Below are 20,397 nucleotides of genomic sequence, written 5' to 3'. Positions count from 1 at the left end.
CAGACCCATGTTATCGACGTGCGTCTGAAACAATTTAACTGTAGAGTTTCCTGCACACAAAAAATAAAAATAAACCTATCAAATTTTACCGGCGCCAGTCGAAGGTTTACGAAGCCGATGCAGTTGAATTCCTTACAATTAAGGGATGATACGTCGGTTTAAAAGTGACGACACTGATTTGACTGATAGACCAGTCAGAACATTTAACCAGCCAGGCTTCAAAATAGGCCGGTAAAATTGCAATGCGAATACTGGTGATTGTAGAAATGTAAACTATAAAAAACAAAACGCTGTCGTTTTAAAGCTACTGCTCCCAACGTCGTAAGTTTTCAATGTTTCAAATTTGGAGTTAAGAAATAAGATATCTGACTTTTGTGGTGACCTCGTAATGGTCAGTTACATGTTGATATAAAAAAAATAAAATCCTTCGAGATAAAGTAAAGTGTTAGGAAATAATTTAAATGAAGTAATTTCTGAAAAAAAAATAACGACTTGTTTATATTGCTGCCATAAGGTTAATTATAGTATTTAGGTTGTATAAACATGACATATATTGTAATACTAAACTAGTTCATTGTTTGACGTTTCTAAATTTTTGACTTTTATAATTTGGTTTAGTCTGACCTCTGTTATCTTGAATGTTATTTTGAAAGTTGGTGTATCTTGTCAAACTAGCGAATTTCGATTGAATTTCGGAATGATAGTTCATGGTTTATATACCCAACTTAGTTTGACAAATTTTTAGCACCCAGTCCCATAACCACATGGGCAATACCGGTTCGGATTTCTTAATTAAGCAATGACATAAAAATTTTGAATAAAATAGAAAAAGAATTGGGTACTAATGTACTTACTGATCCGCGCTAATTTTTAAATCGTATTTCCAAGTTTACATTTTTTTTTCAATTGTAAGGTTATAATACAGAACAGGTACAACTCCCCCATGTTAAGAATGGATTTTTAAGTAATAACGTTATTTCAGCACGGATCAATAAGTGCATGAGTACCAAGAATTGTTTAAATATCAGCAAACTACGAATAGTAAAATTTAGTTAAATGGAATTGTAGAAGGCGGTACAATGCAGAAGTAACGGAAAGACACAAGCTGAAGCAGGTGAGAAATTAATACAACTTAAAAATACATGTGTGCATATTCATATTTCATACACGCAGTATATTTATATTTGCACAGTGATTACCTAGGAAAGTCGGTCTGGTGGTATGTCCGTGTAATATATTTCGAGAAAGATCTCTTCGTCATTATAGTGAATGTATGCATGTCGATATATCTAATATATATAAATATATCACACTAATCCCCTTTTTCCGTTGCTACCTTTCATTTCTTTTACGTTCTCCCTTTCCTTATATTCCTCGCTTCTATCCTGTTAAGTGTTGACATTCTCCCCTCTCTGTATCGCTTTCTATGTCTGGAGTTTCAAATGTCACTTAAACTACCACCCTCCCTTTTTAAATTAAATATATAATCCGTTTGAGAGCCAGATGCTTTCAGTAATACATAAGCTTCATTACGTCACCTGAGGAAGATTTTTGATTGTTCTTGCCAGCTAATTGTCCGAAACATTAACATGTTCAATGTAGCATTTGTAATATTTGTCTATATGAATAGTTATATATTGAATAATTGTAATTTAATAGTACATACTAATGTTTTTTTTATTTCAGGTGAGTGATGACTCTAACTATGGAAATCAACGTTACTATAAGATGAAAACTATTTCTACATGCAGGTTTGGTTTCTTAAATTTCTCAGTCTACAAGTCAACGAATATTTATTGAATTCTAATACTCGTATTTATGTTTTAACACACATGAGCGAAGACACGGAACAACTCTTCGGATTTTCATTTTTTTTTTTTTTTTTTTTTTAAGAAAATGAGTTCTCATCCTTCTGATGATATAGGGAAACTATTTTAAAATTTGTCCTTAATCGATTGATTATTTATTCGCTTCAAAACGACCACTGTCAAGAATTAGGTATTTTTAAAAACTGAAAGACCCTGCCATATAGACTTCATCGTGTGTCATGTTTGCATATCAGTTCATTCCTCATTGATCGTATGATCTGAAACTTCTAAATCCAAAATTATGTAAAGATTATAAAATGTCTACGTGGATAAACTAGCCTTTCGACGTCTCCGCTTGGGGACGTAAATCTTTTAATCTTGATGTACAGCACTCAGTCTGTTTGATCTGCATAAACTATTTCTAGCGTTTATAAAACTTAACAGAGCCAACTTATAAAATGGGGGTAGGGGTTGGAGAAGGACAAAATAAAGCAAATTAGTAGTTTCATTTAATCGTCAAATAACATTCTATTAAATAAGGATCAAGGAAAAACTATAGTAAACAATGTAACATTGTCCGGGAACCAACACGTTGTAGCCTTAGTCGCAGAGCAGAAAAAGTATACAAAAGCACTAGAACTCGTTTTTCTTTGTATAACATTTATATACTTATTCGATCCGTAATGCTGTAGCATTCTTCGCGTGAACGTCTTCTAGACCGTCATCAACGCCGCTGTAATCTCGCCTGCATTTTCCGTCTCAAACCTTTAAAAATTCTTTCCCTACCGATGACGTCATTTCGTATGCATTTGCGTATAGCTTGCGGCACTACGTTACAGCAGAAAAGATAGGAAATTATGACAACACAATGCGACACGACAGGAGATAAAGCGTAGGGGTATAACGTACACAATGTTTAACTTGTCATGTGTTTATTAATTATCAAATAGAAATCGTATTGTTTTAGTAGCGCGTTGTTAAATGATTAAGTGAAACAATGTAAACACTTAGACTAATTTTTATGAGCTTCTTGACTATGACATCCATAGTTCATAACGATATGTTATAGTTTTGAATGCCAGCAGGCATACAGATTATATATATATTGTAGAAGTACACGTCGTTGACTGGGTTCAAAAAGAGCCTACACAAAATGGACTCTGATTTATGAAACTATGATAGGTTATGAAAAGGGTTATAAAGAGATAGCTTCGAATTTGAGGGTACCAAAGCAAAATACAATGAAAGTAATAATAAAATAGATAAACCCCATAATTTATTATACCATATCTGTTCACACTGAAACACTTATCACAATATTCTGTGGATCTATATTAAAGAACCTTGTTAAACTTTGTGATATATTTCCATTCTATGGCAGTCAGGTGCGAATGAACACCCCATAATTTTATTATACCATATTTCTTCAAACTGAAACATAATTATCAAAGTATACTTACGCAGATAGATATGAAGTCTTTATTAAAGTGTGCCTATTTCCATTCTGTGGAGGCCAGGCGCAACGCAGACCCCACAATTTTATTATACCATTCCTATTTAAGTTAAAACTTTTTTAAAGTATTATGTACATCTATATAAAAAAAAAAACACTTGTAAACGTTTTTAAGTTTATTTCCATACTTTGTGGATCAGGCGCGAACGCAGACCCCACAATTTTAATGAACCACTATTCTGCCAGATCAAACATACCCATTCCTATGTCTTGAGACATATATCATATGTAATCAGTTTTTTTAAAATAGTCAGCCATATAGAAGCCTATTCGTGACCAGACACACACATTCAGCTTATATATATATATATATACCCACCCACCCACTAGCATGGGTGCCCCGCGTGTTTGGAGGTATTTGCTGAACAAAAAAACAAAAACGGTCAATATTTTTAACTTTGACCTCTATTATGACCCCCTTAAGATTTATTTTGGGCTCAAATCCAGTTGGATTCATGTCCAAGGAACCTATATAAAATTTAATGTGTTTATACTACGCGGAGGAGTTTGGTTGAGTTCTCAAAGGTCAACTCGTTGCACTTTGACCCCCTTAACAGCCAAATTTCTGGCCGAAAGCAGATCACATAGATTTTCCCAAATCTCAGTACCCTGTATTTCAAATTTCGAGTCTGTAGACTAAAAATAGACAATTATTGCGTAGAAAAATGCGCGCCCGCACACACGTTTGCCGAAACGTGGTGAAACCATTACTAATAATGAGGATAATATATATATATATATATTACTCGATTTGCGATGGATAAAAATTCTCTCTCGATCAGTAAAATTTATTTTTATTTTATTGTGCGCCAGTGCTGGTTTGGATTGGCGAACTTTCTTTATTCGAATTTGCAAAAAAAAAAAAAAAAAAAAAAAAAAAAAATCTATCAACGAAGTGACGCCATAAAAGTGAAAGCAGAAAAGTGCATATGAAGTTGTCGCGAATCTTTTCGCGTACGAAATGAATACAAGTGAATAGAAGTGGAAAAACGCAAGCTTTTTATATATATATATATATATATATATATATCTTGTTGCCAGAAGATAGCAACTCCTCTACAGATGAAGGAAAGTTTATTCCTGTCGAAACCCTTAATTATAGACCAGTTGTTTCCAATAATTCATTTTGTATTCGTTTCCCCAAGAAGCTCAATAGCTGACATTGCTCAAAGCTGGGGAGCGAAAGTGCGAGCACAAATGCTTGAAGAGTGCAGCTTACGTTTGATTCAATATACTCTTTTAAATGAACTGTTTTTGCATCTGTCTATTTGCTCATCTTCCTATTACATAAAAGAAACGTTGTGGTTGCGTGTCTGTGCATTCGTTCATTAGACTTAAATAAAAAAAAAGGCTGGAATGGAATTTCAGTCAAATGTACATTATGTATCTGCCAGTGCTCTTAGATAGGTGTTGTATCGGAATATCTTCCATAAGTATTTTTGACCGGTTTATTCATTACATATTATGCCATTATAAACGCGTTGGAAATATTTTTTTTACTAGACCCCCCCCCAAAAAAAAGACATAAAATTATCAGTAGGTTCTTTGATATGGCAGTTGCGCGTTTGAGATGAATGTTTCTATGTAAAGCAAAATTGCACAATGGTATTCCACTTCCTTTTGAAATTAAATTCAAGCCATTATTAATGTACAAGGCCAGTCATATAAAATCGACAGTAAGTTCTTGGATATGACAGGGGCGCAATGAAATGAATGTTTCTGCTTAAAGCACTATTGAACTATAACTTTTTTTTTTTTTTTTTTTTTTTTTTTAAGTAAAACAAATTATTGCATGTTAAGCAATAATGCAAACCATTTATATATGAATAAAATGTATAGTCAGCCTAAGTTCTCCAGGGTTGAGTGGAGACTGACAATGTATTGTGAACGGCCATCTCAGTGAGGCATATAAGCTAATTTTCGGGTCCCCCGGGCTGGGCCTTCAATTATTCGATTTAAAAATCAAATTTCGATGACAAAATAGTATGGAAGATTCGCTAATCCCGAGAAATGCCGTGAATTTCTCAGCTTCTTCATAAGAATAGTTAATTTATCCGTTTGTTTCCGTCTCTCAATGCGCTTATACAAGTCTTGTTTATAAAATAATTTTGATTTAATGCGAGACGTGTATTTAATTCAGTAGCACCGCGTGAGGACAACCATTATACGATTCTGTTTCCGTTGACTAAGCAGGTTACTATTCAAGTCCGGATGGGTTGGAATATTGTTAGAAAATGTTTTGACAATCGGTGAATAGTTAATCATCAATACGTACTAAATTAACTGCAATATGCATGAATTAAATTTAAAATGCCGTTTCTACAGGTCAATTTTTGCAGACCTGGTAATTAGTGATGGCTCATGGGAAGCATTCCCTGGGGATAAAATTGTCGCAAACCAATTTATCCAGAGTTCAGGTAGCGGAATGAATACAGAAAACAAAGATAAGAATACAAGTATATTGATTGACATTTAAAATTATACATCAAATAGTGTTTACCGACACAATTTACCAGCCAACAGTTATGCAATACTTTCTAGTTGGTTACTAGAATCTCCAAACCTACAAATATACAGCATATAAAAAAGGTAATGGTATTTTGCGGATCGAACATAGCAGCCTCGGCTAAAAACTAACCCTTGACGAATCAGATTCGCAGAGCCGAATGACAGATGGTAGAATTAAAACGTTGAGAATTGTAAACTATCGTCCCGAACATCTATCTCGGACAAATATACATAATACTCGATTAATACGCGTATTTTACGGATCAAAGCAACAGCGCCGCCATAGAAACAAGTCAGTCATGTAAACACTGACACCTGAATACAAATGAGATTGAATGCAAACCGCGATGCTATAAATATTTAATGACATTAAACCATAAAACGACAGTTATACTAAATGCATAAGTTGACTGAAAACTCATTTGATTTGAAAAGAATTATAAGTTTTGTATTGTTATCGATTAAATGTGTGATATTCTGCTTTGTTCGGGAATACATGGGAATCAAACATTCCTCGCTTCAATGCGTTTTTTTTTGTCGTTGAAATCTGTAAAATAACCCATTTTAAACCACATCCATCGATTGCCTGTTCTAGTTAGGGACGCCTACGAGGATATACTGGAAGGAAACTTCAAGGGTATCACCGCAGCCCACAATAAAACGTGATACAAATTTAACGGTTTAGGCACTTCTGTTTTTATAAAAATATTTAATGGTTTGACTTGGTTGAAAATGCATAGGAATCGGTCTAATTATGCTCTAAACAGACACGCTCATTCTGAACGCGCATGCCTTAACAAAGTATTGTTAATTTTCTGAAAATGGTCATGCATAATTACTTCAAAGTTAATAGCACAAAAGTCTCTCAATTGTGCTCTAAAAAGAAGCATTTGTTTCGAACGCGCCGCTGTCATTTAAAACCATTTAGAGTTTATTTTATAGGCGACGCTTTTCTGCTCATTCAGTGATGCAGCTTCTCAAATGCACTTGTGATGTTATGCGGTTAGTCTGTATAAAAGTGTAAACTTTGGTTAAACTTTAACTTTTTTTTTCTTGGTTAAATTGCTGCGAATTTTATTTTTGATACATATCGGAAGCATTATGATTCAAAACTTAAGAACACTGTAGGTACATTCGTGTGAAATTTTAAGAATTCGGCCAAGGCATTTTGGAATCGATTAGAAATATACTCTAGCAGTGTGTGTAATATATATAGATATATACATATATATATATATCTTTTTTTTTTTTTTTTTTACATGGATGTCACCACTTATCAAGGCCCGGAGGCCACTCAGGGACAAGGGTTTTTGCGTGTACAGTAATCAATGAGATATTATTGTAGTAATCATTAGTATTGGAGATTTGATAGTCTTAAGAGGGCGGTTTGTCAGGAATTTGTTTATGTTGGACTTGAAGACACTCAAGTTGTTGTAGTAAGGTGGGAAACAGGCAAACAGTTCCACAGACATGCACTTCTGAGAAAGCTCCGCTCATGAAATTTACGTTTTGATTTAGGCACAGATAAAGAGTGGGGAAAATTATTGGCAGTAGTTTCAGCCGGACTGGTGTTTCTCGTGAAAGATTGGCGAGGAGGGGGGGGGTCGAGAGATTGAGGTCAGACAGCACTTGCCGTGGAAATAACGATAAAACAGACAGGCTCTTCTGTGCGAGAGATGCTGCAGGGAAGAGAAAAGGGCATCTTCCACTAAGCTACGAAGTTTTTGTACCCTGTCAAGGTAGGATAGGCTTTTTTTCTTAGCAGCTCCTCCCCAGATGTGGTAGCAGTACCCGATCTTTGGACGTACTTGGCTTTTATACAGATTGCATCAGTAGTGAGATATTCTCTGGAGCGGTGGAAGGATCCCACCATCTACCCAGCGTACCTTATGTACGTGTTCCATTTCAGATCGGGAGTAATGGTCAAACCCAGAAGCTTGTCAAAACATGGAGCCTCCCAAAGCCATCCATTTCACTTGATGCAAGATGGGGATCAGAGCGCTGATGATGTAAAGATAGAAGCTTGGTTTGCGCTGTCTGTCAGTCTCCCCACATATTCGAACCCAGCTCACTCCGAAACTATGTTGCAGGGCAAGGGGCCTTGGATTTTTTTTTTTTTTTTTTTTTTTTTTTTTACGGACCGTTCTTTTATGGTGTTCTAGCGGGTTAATTCTTTTTAAGGGGGTCAAAAATAAAAATATCGTTAATAATGTTGTACATCTTAATTGAGTTGATTAATTTCTAATCATTTTATGTGTAACGTTGGTACAGTGCTAACGTTACCAGCTTGGAATGCTACAATTTCGGTTTCGATTCAATCTGATAGCACTAAAATATTTTTTTTACTTTGGAAATCACGACTCTATAATATATACGAAATCTGGATAAATTTAAGCATATTTTATGCTTGGCCAAATCACGGCGCCCACTCCGTTTGTATGTATGAGTTTTAGTACACCTTAAAATGTATATAAACATTTTTTTTTTAACTATAATTAATTCGTTTGCAAAAATAAGGTTTTATAAGTAGTGTTCTATTGAGTAATTTTCAGTGAACCTACCACCATAATCATTCAATAAAGAATGAAAGCTGTCTAATAAACTAAGTTGTCAATTGTTTTATTGGCGTTCTCACTGACCACTTTAGCATAATGAAACGCCGTTTCGTTGTTTGTTGACCAAATACACTGGTTAGGTGTAACACCTAATCTTTCTCGGATAATAGAAAACCGCTTAACAATATATTTGCAGTCATATACACACGCTTGATTCTAGACTCTGTTACGACACTTTTTCTTTAAGTGAAACATGCGAGTTAAGCGAAGCGATTTCGACTTGCCACTTGAGTTGTCAGCGACTTGTACTTCAAAATCGCCCAAGCATGAGAAGCCAATATCACCAAGGAGTCCATGCGTCCAAGAAAAAAATCAGAATGACGCGGTTGTTTATGCTTTGATCAATTGTCTGTTTTTTTTTGTTTGTTTTTTTAATTCACCTTGATATTTGCATTCTATTTTTTGTTCACATTTAAAATCTTTAATTTCGCGATGATTCGTTTATTGCTTTAATATATTTTTAACATTCTTTTAATTCCTTGATTCTATCAATGATACAATGCCTTCCAAACTCTTTTCTTCAAACCTCAACATATCTTTTACAGCTTTGCTTTAGTTATAAGTAGCAGAAGGGCGTCCGGGCCTGCTGGTTCTAAGAAACGTTCGAATATATGCAAATCTTGTATTGCAGAACTCTTTCTATATTTAAGTAATAAGTTAAATCAGGTAACATTTAAATCTCTGCTAATTAGAAAAATGTTTATTCATCAACGATTTTACGAACCTCTTCCTCTGTAAGCCATTATTGAAACTTCATGCGTTGTGGAAATAAGATTATTTTTAATACATCCGTTGTTTTAAATAATAAAATCTTGACTTTAAATCTCTGGATTAAATATAAATATATTAAACTGTTGTGGTGGCACCCCGACAGATTCTTGCGATTAACTATTCCTGACTTAATTTCCGGTAAGCAGGTTCTGCTTTCTAGTCAGTGTGAATCAAAACTCGGGAGTCGTAACATTACTTGTTCTTGAGTTGAGTGAGGTTATCACTCAGTTAACATTGTCGGTGTTTCGGTTAAATATTTATTTCACGGTTTCCGAGTATTTTCACCACTAATATATATATATCTATATATGCTATCTTATCTATTTCCACGATCGAGCATTAGACGTAAGACTCAGAAAATTGAATGCGTTTACGGTTACTTTTTTTTTTAATAGTTGTCCGAGGTTAAAACCTAAATGACTAGTGCTATAGGCATACACCAAAACTAAAACTTATGACTCTTCAGCGTTATTCGTTACCATCTATGTTAAGGCCACAAACATTCAAAAATACACACAGGCTTGAAACTGCAGTTATCCATTTACACTGGGAGTCAGCGTCCCCAGATGCTCAAGAGGTCCAAAATGCCTTCAAATAGCCAAAAATGACATTTCTTGCCCCATAGCCTTTGATCCATCAGATTTTTCTGAAACTCGTCGAAAATGTGACGGCAACGTCGACCCTTCACTTCTCACATTCATCATTTCTTCACTTTTTTTTCTTGTGGCGTCATCTCGCATGCAGCACAAAAGGGGGGGCGCTTTATATCGGTGATGGCTTAGTTATTTAACAAACTATTTCCTTTGAACAAGTTTTACGTTTGTATGCTTAGCAATCTTATATACTAACAAATTGCTTCATCTTCTGGTATTTTAAATTAAACTTTCTATACACTGTTTAATCTACCGCAAGGAAAGTAGGTAAATAGGTGTGTATTTTGGCGGCAGGTCATTCAAGCACGTCTGATTTAACACGACGGTTATTCTCTTCGATTTTTTTTTTAACATCTTTTCCATTCGCCGAGCGGTCTTTATTTCAGTTGGCATATATATATATATATATATATATATATATATATATATATAAAATGGCGCCCAAACGTTGTTCAACCATAATCTGTAGCGCTTTTCATCGGTGCATCTGATTTTCATCAGGAGCGATTCTTTTTATCGCTTTCGTTTACTTTGAGCCCTTGTGTGTTTATATTTTTATTGGTTAAAAATGGATGACAGGAGGGGAGGCGAATAACCTGTCGTTTAGCTGACGAGTGCAATACAACACCATATACCTCCATGACAAATACTTACAGTCGTCCGACATAAATGTTGAGTAACAATACTAAAAATCGATGCGCTAACTGCACACGACTAAAATTAATGGGAGCAAAACTTACGAAAAGTCTATAGTATTGAATCGCACGTGTTTGTATCTTGTAATGTGTATATGCATATTGATACATGTATATGAATTTTCAAGTTGGTATCTAGTCGCGCAATGCATCACATGGACAGATGCACCCCCCAGTCTTCCTTTGGACACGCATCTAGGAGGAAGACACACACACACACACATATATATATATATATATATATATATATATATATATATATTACGCGCATTTTTTGGGAAGTGAATTGATTGATTTGAAAATCAACATCGGAGATATTTCAACTTTTTAGGGCTTGAAATTTATTTCCATTCACATCGAAAGAGCAACCCAGAATACACGTAAGACGCCATATTTGGATGACAACAGAATATCTTCATTTTCTTTTACTCGACCGACACCCACACCATCAATATAAAAACATAAGATATTAACAGATCTTTTAAGAAGTCATCAACAATGAGTTCCTAATGTGTTTTCTTTAACAAAGCAACACCTTTACTCTAAATCTGTTTAGTCATATATATATACATATATATATATTTATATATATTACACACTAGCAAAAGTACCCGTCGTGAACTGGGTTAAAAAACAGCCTACAGAAAATGGACTGATTTATGAAAGCATGATAGGTTATGAAAAGGAAGGGTTGCAGAGAGAAAACTTCGAATTTGCGGTATCAAAACCAAAGCAAAATATGAAAGTAAAAATAGATGAGCCCGATGATTTATTATACCATACCTGTTTACACTGAAATACTTATCACAATATTTTGTGGATCTATATTTAAAAAAAAAAACTTGTTAAACTTTGTGACATACTTCCATTCTATGCAGGCCAGGCGCGAACGCAGATCCCACAATTTTATACCATCCCTATTTAAGTTAAACCATACTTATTAAAGTATTATGTACATCTATCAAAAACACTTGTAAACGATTTTTTAAATTTTTTATTTCCATACTTTGTGGACCAGGCGCGTACGCAAACCCCACAATTTTAATGAACCACCGTTCTGCCAGATCAGACATGCCCATTCCTGTGTGTCGATACATCTATCATGTGATCAGTTTTCTAGAATACTACCTCCAAATAGGAGCCTATTCGTGATCACACACATAGACGTTCAGCTTTATATTATATTGTGTGTGTATATATATATATATATATATATATATATATATATTACACTTACCTGTGTATGCGTCTACAAATAAATGTATATCTAGATTTGTCTATATATTTACCCACACTTATAAATGCATTCATATTCAATTTTAATTAACCATTTACACGCGGCAGCATACATAGTGAATGTGTCTCTGTATGTACATTTCCCTACGCAAGAACCCTGTCAATTTAAGTCTACAGACTCTAAATTGATATACAGGGTACTGTGATTTGGGAAAATCTTTGACCCCTTCCGGCCGAAATCTAATCAATGTTCAACGATTTGACCTTTGAGAACTCTACCAAACTCTGACAATTTTGGGTCTAAACACTTGAAGTTTTAGTTATTGGTTCCTTTGACATGGATCTAACTTGATTTGAGCCCCAAACAGATGCAAAGGGTCATAATAGGGGTAAAAGTTTTAAAAAAAATTGACCTGCGGTTTCTACCAAATTACTCGCACAATTCCTGGTCTAAACATTTGACCATTTACATAAAGGTTTTTCAGAGATAGGGCAAGCTTTTTAATCGGTTTGGGTCGAATTTTTTTAGTTACCAATATATAAATGTATGTATGCGTAAAACTTTCGACTGAGGCGACTGATTTTTATGATCAGTATCATTTGGAACTTCGACATTTCAAACGACAAATATCGAAAAATGGACTAAAATCTTTAATATCTTAATCTTTAACTGGGCACTTTTCTACAGGGGGATTTCTATTTTCGCCGATATTTTCAAGTCATCCTCCTTTCGTTTTTCTAGCCTTAATTGAAACCTACATCACTTCCGGTTTGGCGGTGGTCGTAACAGCAAAGGTGTCACGTTTTTTCCCGTTGTCTTCCTCCTTCGCGAGCATGCCTTCCTGCTACCACTTTTTTTCTCAATATACACCTCGAAACACCCGGGCAAGGTCGGGCTGAAATGATAGTATATATAACTTGAATCTATCAGTAATAAGATGCGCCAGTTTATATTTGAATATTCACAATCCAATTTGTATCGATAATTTCATCAAAACATCACACTGTGATATTCATTAATTACTGATCTAACTCTAACAAATCAGATAGCATAGGGTTAACATCAATTGATAAATAGCCATAAAGATATGTTGATTAGCTAAAGTGAACGTGAGAAATATTGATTCCGTATTGGGAACAATAAAATAATGAACAAAAAATAACAGGTCTCAACAGCAAGAACAAAAAAAAACTTGAAGGCGATTTTAGATAAAATCCAGAAGTTCATATACAAAACAACGGATATTCTGACAGATATGACCATTTTATCTACGCGTTTTATGATGGAAATGCGACTAGCATATGAAGCCAGAAAGACGACTAAATGATGGATTATTTATAGGGAAAATGAAATGTATAGAATGAAGATTAATTTATTCCATATGCGTGTTCAGTCATTGCATTCACAATTTAAACGACAGCGTAGGAAAGGAGACATTTGATCCTGGTTGTATGGGCATAACGATAAAATTTTAAGACGGGAGCGTAATGGTTTGGGGCCTCATAGTTTTTTTTTCCAGGAACCGAATGGTGTACACGTGAGGGCAGAATGGCCTCCAATTATTTTAACACCTTGGATAAAGTTTACCAAACCCATCTAGAAGATTTAATAACCTTCCAAGTGATGAAATCTTTTTTACATGGGGGTTACAACTTATCAAGGCCCGAAGGCCACTCAGGGATAAGGGTTATTGCGTGTACAGTAATCAATGAGATAGTATTGTAGTAATCATTAGTATTGGGTTTTGATAGTGTCTCACATAAGGAGGCGGTTTGTCAGGAATTTATGTTGGACTTGAAGACGTCCAAGTTGTAGTCAGGTGGGGGGGAAACGGGCAAGCGGCAGAGTTCCACTGGCGGGCAGTTCCAAGAAGGAAGCCTTGCTCATGGAATCTACGTTTGGATTTAGGCACAAATCACAATGTCTCATGCCTTACGTCAAAACTTTCGGTGTGTTAGCTGGAAGAAAAGAATTAGTGAACTTCCCCCGCTCAATCCCTGATCTAAACTCCATTGAAAATTTTCGGTCCAATCCAGGTACAAAGGAGTGTATAAATGTTCATCTAAGAATTAGAGGCCAAACTTCAAACTGACAATATTGACAGGCAGATATGAATATTATTTAAATATAAACTATAATCTAAACTAAAGAATCGTAGGCCGCTTAAGATTTTAAGTTAAACATGGTGCCTTCACGAATAATACCTTACTTGTGCCAGAGCAGAACCTACGAGTTTAGGTCCTAAATCATTACCTCCTATTTTTTTTTTTTTTTTTTTTTTTAACTAAAGAATGTTGAGCCCGGAAGAAGAAAGTTGTATTATTAAAACGAGCGACATTTAGAGCTCCAGAATTTATTTTTTTCTAAATTGAAGCACTTTTGCCAGGAATTTAATGACATTTCTGAAGTGACGCACGTCCCTGATGGCGGTTGCGTTCTCAGAGCGTCGCATTATGAGTATCTTCAACAGATAGAACCTTCAGATCGTGCATGCGTATGTTAATTCAATTTTCAATCAACTCTAATCAATAGCTGCAGACTAAAAAAAAAAAAACGGATGGATTGCTTTTAGAATGTACTAGCAGGGAGATCCGACGTTGCCCGGGAATGAATGATCAACAAATATTGAACATTCCTATATTTTTTAGTCGTCGAAATCCGTGAAATCCTTTCCAGTTAACGAAAACCGCCAGAAATGTACGTGAGTTTGGAACCTTACAGACCACGTCATGCATAAAACAAATACACGTACATTTTCAAGTCTTATAAAATGTTTGCAGTTAATGAAAAAGAGCCCCTTGATATGAGCTTAAATTATATCAGATTGTGAGGCCCCAACATACGGGATTTGGAGTGTGGAACCTTTGACATTACTCCCAGGTCCACTCTGACCCGGAGAGGTACCTGATAGCGTCCAAACTATGGGTTAAATAGAAACCGACTTGAAAAAAAAACTTAGTTTTCAAAATCACTGTTGCGCATTAGATAACCTGAAAAGGGTTGATATGCCGTAAACCACACATCCAAACAATGAAAAAAATATTCACGTGCGAAGTTTGAACCTACAGAGCACGTCATGTAAAACTAAAACAAACCCGCTATCAACTTTCTCACATAATTTTCACGGCCCGTTGTTCTATCATTGTTGCTAAGCGAGGATTTGGAAAAAATAGCTTTACCAATGATAAATTCAAATAACGGTTTCGAAGTCGATAAGGAACGAACTGGCACACAAATTTACATGTATGTAACTGTAGAGAAAAGATCGATTTTTAAAACTAATTAAATGCGCAAAATAACATTCAAAATGCATTCATTTCATATTTAGTCATAGCAATAAAAATAAATTTTATCAGCATTGTAACTACGTGTTTAAACACATTTTATTGAATTCATCTCTATTCATGTTTCTTACCACGAAGGCTTTACCTTTTGTCGTACCGTTAAATGTAACCAGTTGATTACGCTTCAATATTTATTTTCGACTAAGCCACTGTTCTGTTTTTCTTCCACAATACATTATCACGATAGGTTTATTTAGTACCATCGATGTATTCATGTCTGACAAGTATAATCTCGAATCTAATGAACTTTACGTTTATGTAATTTTGCTAAAGAGATATTTCCGTACAAATTACACTTATACTAGTGTCGTACCCGACGTTGGTTTGTACTTCGCTCTACAATGAAAACATTTGCCCAATTCTGTCACCAGTAAATCGAGTTTTAATGATATGCAAATTCATAAACCCAATACCGGGTGCTACATCGATAACAGGCATAAAGAGGTTACTTATTTTGACTTTCAGCGAATTAAGGAAAAATATACTTATTTTCTGTAGAATAATTTGAATTTTTAAGAAATGTTCTTACGTACATGACAGCAATTATGTTGTTTAGGCCATTTTTAACGTTAATCTCTCCCGGACAGCCTTTAGTGTCGGATTCACCTCGTTTTCTGATTCAGTTAATACTTCGTGTCGACTCAGTTTTTTTTTTTTAATCTTCGTTCGTATAACGGGACATTTTAAATCGCATCACTAAGTCTAACGGATTTAAAATCGCATTTTGTTGACTTTCAATGAACATTTTTTTCATCTAAAGGCAGGAAATATGAAAGCGGTGTTTTCTGGCTTAAGAGTTTTAGTTTTAGAAAAAAATATTAACAGGTTATGTAATTCGCGGGTTATGTGAATTATTTTCGAAGCAAGAAATGGACTTTTCACAAACGGACAAGATCAATTTTTTATGTTTCTTAACGAGGACAGTAAGACAAATAATTTTATGTAGAGAAAACCCAGCTCTCCATAAAAGCGGCACTCTTGACAGGAATAAAATTAAAAATTGTCTCTGTCATGGATTTCTCCTCCACTGACCGAGGACAGAAAAAGGTGAACTGTAGCATAAGAACAGATACTACACTGATCTTGTTTATTGCATGAAATTTACAAATTTATAACGCAAAAATGAAAAATAACTAAAGGATGAATTCCATAATAAATTTGGGCGTAGGCTATACTTTCTAAAATGTCTTAGACTTTCACTACTCTTGGCTCGCACAAATCGCCAGAATACCGCATTCGCACCGTGCAATTAAAGCTAATTAAATTCCCCAAGCGTTTGTATAAAAAAAAATGTACATGCGTTCGTGTATAGGGAATTAGACCTAGAGTCTAAAGAGCAGTTTAATGTAATAGTAAATGTATTCTTACCATTAAAAGAACACTGCTCGTTGTAATGTAGACATAAAAGTTCGATGCGCATTAATATCTTAGAGCTACTTTAATATTGATGAAAATGATTCATGGTTTTGAATCAGTTCACAAGGAAAACAAAATCAATAGTGTACGATCGTTTCGGAAGCAATATTTTTTATTAAAATAGACGATATGTCTTGAACAATGATTTGATAAAGATTTTCTTTAAACAGTCTCATGAGCAAAGGTGGGGGGTCGGTTTAAAGACACCAAAGTAAAACTAGCATGTTTTTTTCTAGTAAGACAGATATTCCTATTTCCTCCCGCTTTTAAAGCTTGCCATTATTTCAGTCTATCTATTCCTTGGCATGTTGTTACTTTCCATGCTAATTTTAGTTTTCATATTTCTCGATTAAATTTAAGCTGAAAATATTAAATAACGATATTTTATATATATTCTTTTTCGTTTGGGTCGTAAATGAAATTATCAATAGCCTTTTGTAAAAAAGATATTGCTTCCTGTGATTTCCGGTCCTGGATATGACCTAAAACTATATTCGATGGTGAGACCCCACTTTGCGGGACTTGGGGAGTGTGGAGCCACCCTTTAATTGGCATTGCTCCCAGGTCCACTCTGACCCGGAGTGGTAGTACCTGTTAGGGTCCAAACTATGGGTTAAATAGAAGCTGACTAAAAAAAAATATACTCCATTAAAAATCGTTCCTCAAAATAACTAGATTCGGCATTAAATAACTTGAAAAAGGTGGATATGCCGTAAAAAAATCAATCAATCATGTGACTTCCTGTTTAATGTTTACCGTAATCAATCGGTTTCTCTTTTTGTTCTAATACCATTAGTCTGTTTTTCTTTGGTTAGTTCTAAGAATGTCTGCTCTATATTCTGGTTTATTTTCAGCCCGTATGTCTTGCATTTTGTGTTGTCCAGCCTGTCTTTTAATCTTCAGTTTATATTCAGTTTGTCTTTCTCCCTTTGTTTATGGTCGTAGCATATCTTTGTTTATTTTTTTGTTTGTTTGTTTTTTGCCGTTGTAACATTTGTCTTGTTTTTTTTGTTTTTTTTTAAGTTATTGTAGAACTTTTTTGTTTTTCCTTAGGGTTTTTTTTTCTGCAACTTCATTTCATATTGCCACACTTGTGTCAAAGCAGATTTTCGTTCCTTCATTGATTATTCTATTTTAAGAGGGTAGCAAAATAGTATATAGCTTTAGTCGTATGCAAATCAATTTGTCTTCCATGTAGGGCTTTTAGTTGTTTCGTTAAACTGAATAACATTTTTATCGGGTCATCCTGTACTGCATACGGGTACATATATTTAATACCATCAAATTTTAAATTTATTATCCCAATATTAAACAGTGCTTACTCTACACAGTGGAGTGCATATTACTTAATACATATGCGTTGACCAGGGTCTTAGACTCTTTTTGACATGAATAAAAAATGTGAATTAAGTGTCCATAGTTGACACAAACATCGACTAAAGTTTAATTAACTACTAAAAGGAACTGTTTGTGTGTATGAGTTAGTTCTCTATGGGCTCGAAAACAGCTGAGTTGATTTTTATGAATTTTTACATGAAAGTACTTCATCAAACTGGTAGTGTTCTTGGATAGGTTTTGTATCGGAATGTCTTCAATTAGTGTCAATAATCGATAATCAGAATCTTGTTTATTGCAACTTTCAGGGTTGCTAACTGGTACTTAAAACGCGTATAGTCATCTAGATATACCGTATCGACTCTGTAACTGATTTGTGGTTTTCGAACGATATGCTTCGTCGCAATTGTCTTTTAAATACTATGCAGTCAGTTTAATGCAGTTATTGTGGAACACTGGTAGTTTAAATTTGATTTCAAGTGCGCTTTCTTGAATACTTATCACCAATTATTGTGGGAATGTCGATGTATTAAACAAATCGGGTTTCCTAAGTTATCTAATCTGCGGCCAAAGTTTTTACGATGTTAGAAAAAAAAATAAGGACGACGGCAAAAAGGGTTTTGGTCCAAAGTTTGTGTGTGTGTGTGTGTGTGTGCGTGTGTATATATATATATATATATATATATATCCAGTTAATACAAAGGTGGTTTGTATTTTCGACGGTTAAAAGGCAGTTTGTAGTCCCATGTTATGCCTCGATATTTACCCCAGGAAAGTATTAACCTATTGATGACTAATGGTTACATTGAGTGAATTAATAACTCGTAATAACAAGAACATATAATCTTGTCATTAATGCGAAACTTTTCAAATGAACATGAAGTAAATATTAAAAATCAATTTACAAATGTTTAAAAAGAAGGCAAGAAAATATGTAAAACACGAGCACCATTGCTCAACGGTATTTTCGCAAGTCACTGCGCAAGAGATCTTGTATAAATATATTAAACTGAAGCTTTATTAAAAAGCCATTTGAAAGCTAGACAACCTGACATGTAAGTATTGCTGAGGATATTTTTTTTATCCGGTCGGCGTGTTTCATGCGGTTTTCATACTTGAGGCGACATTTATCCATGTGTGGATCTGGTTCCTCCCGTAGACATGCATCATCTACGATGAACGCAGATCGTGCACAGCTGTCAGCGAACACATGGACATTTGAACCAAAGTAGGGTCCGACGCTACCTCTTATGGTATGTAACAATTAGTGATGGAGACAAAATATAGGTCAAACACTGCCGGTAGATTCAGATGTGAATCTCTGACCTGGTATCCGAGAAGATCAAATAAGTCCCTGATCAATCCGGGCTTCATGCATGTTGTGACGTTTTATACTAAGGCTAAATTTTACTCAAGAATGATGGTTAGTGATCTGTTCAGTTATATGATGGAATGTGATTAAAAGGTAGTGCAATCCTAACCTGGCAGAAGGCGCTGTCCGTTTGAGAAAAGGGATTTAAAGAAAAAAAAACAAAATGGCCGCTCTTGCTATTTATGGATTGGTGGTCACGTGAGGTAACAAAAGTTTGGCAAATATGTAAATGGGATGCACTCAGTTTTTCAAACAAACGTTGTGTGTTCTCTTTGAACTTTACTTTCTAATATTTTACTGCATAATGAGTATATTGCAAACTACGACTAATTCACGAGATTGGATGACAGATACTTGTTTATATCGAACTTTAAAACGACCATGTTTGGGAGGGGTTTTTTTTTCCACCGAACACTAACGTGTTTTAACACGGTCGGAAATCCATTGAAATCAAGTCTGTAAATGTTACGTTTGAGTTTTTTTATTTTTATTTTTTTTTATTACTGAAGATAGTGCAATCTTTCTGAATATTTATTTCTAAAACAAGTCTCTCTTAAGACATTATATATTTAAAACTGACACGGACCGATATTCCATCAGACCGACAGAGCTGTTCGCGCTGATACGAAGATGTATCGAAAAAGAAAACGATGCCTCTTCGATTAAAAAAAATGTTAGCTAGATTTTAAACGATAAAATTCAAGAGTTCATTATAGTAGAAAAAAAAAAGTTTGAAATGGACGAAATCAATAATTTAATAAAATGAAATCTCACCAAAGATCTAAGCCGCGACATGGACTTTGCAATCGTAATTAATTATATAATAGTATTTTGTATCTGTCGCTTTCTCGTTTATGTTCGTTCTTTTATCCTCAAGTTTTGGGCATTAATGCATTTATGAGAAAGCTTCCGGCCTGTGTGTATGCTTCAAGCAACAGAATAACTTCAATAAGTACAAAACTATTAGATTTCAAATGTATAACTTGCATAGTGGTAAGTGTCGCTAATGGGTTTAACGACCAAGGTTGAATCCGTAGTGAAACCAATACATAAGTGTCTATTAGATCCACCTTTGGTAAGCGTCAAACATTATGCAGGGCGAGCGATTAGTTCCTAGAAAAAACCGAGAT

At 34.8% G+C, this 20,397-nt stretch overlaps 1 long non-coding RNA gene across 2 annotated transcripts in view; it reads left to right on the top strand.

The window, feature by feature from the left end:
- Positions 1 to 20,397, top strand: part of LOC145266526 (uncharacterized) — a 523,894-nt gene that overhangs the window by 149,806 nt on the left and 353,691 nt on the right. Inside the window, exon 2 of one of the 2 annotated variants that reach the window (XR_013864732.1) lies at positions 1,687 to 1,881. The exons of the other annotated variant lie outside the window; for it this stretch is intronic. This is a non-coding gene — a long non-coding RNA (uncharacterized LOC145266526). Of the gene's footprint in view, positions 1 to 1,686; positions 1,882 to 20,397 lie in introns of those variants that run through there. 2 annotated transcript variants of the gene reach the window in all.

Source organism: Euprymna scolopes, chromosome 41, assembly GCF_053919585.1.
Source record: "Euprymna scolopes isolate OS-2025 chromosome 41, ASM5391958v1, whole genome shotgun sequence".
Classification (NCBI taxonomy): domain Eukaryota; kingdom Metazoa; phylum Mollusca; class Cephalopoda; order Sepiida; family Sepiolidae; genus Euprymna; species Euprymna scolopes.
This window is presented reverse-complemented; position numbering and strand designations above follow the sequence as displayed.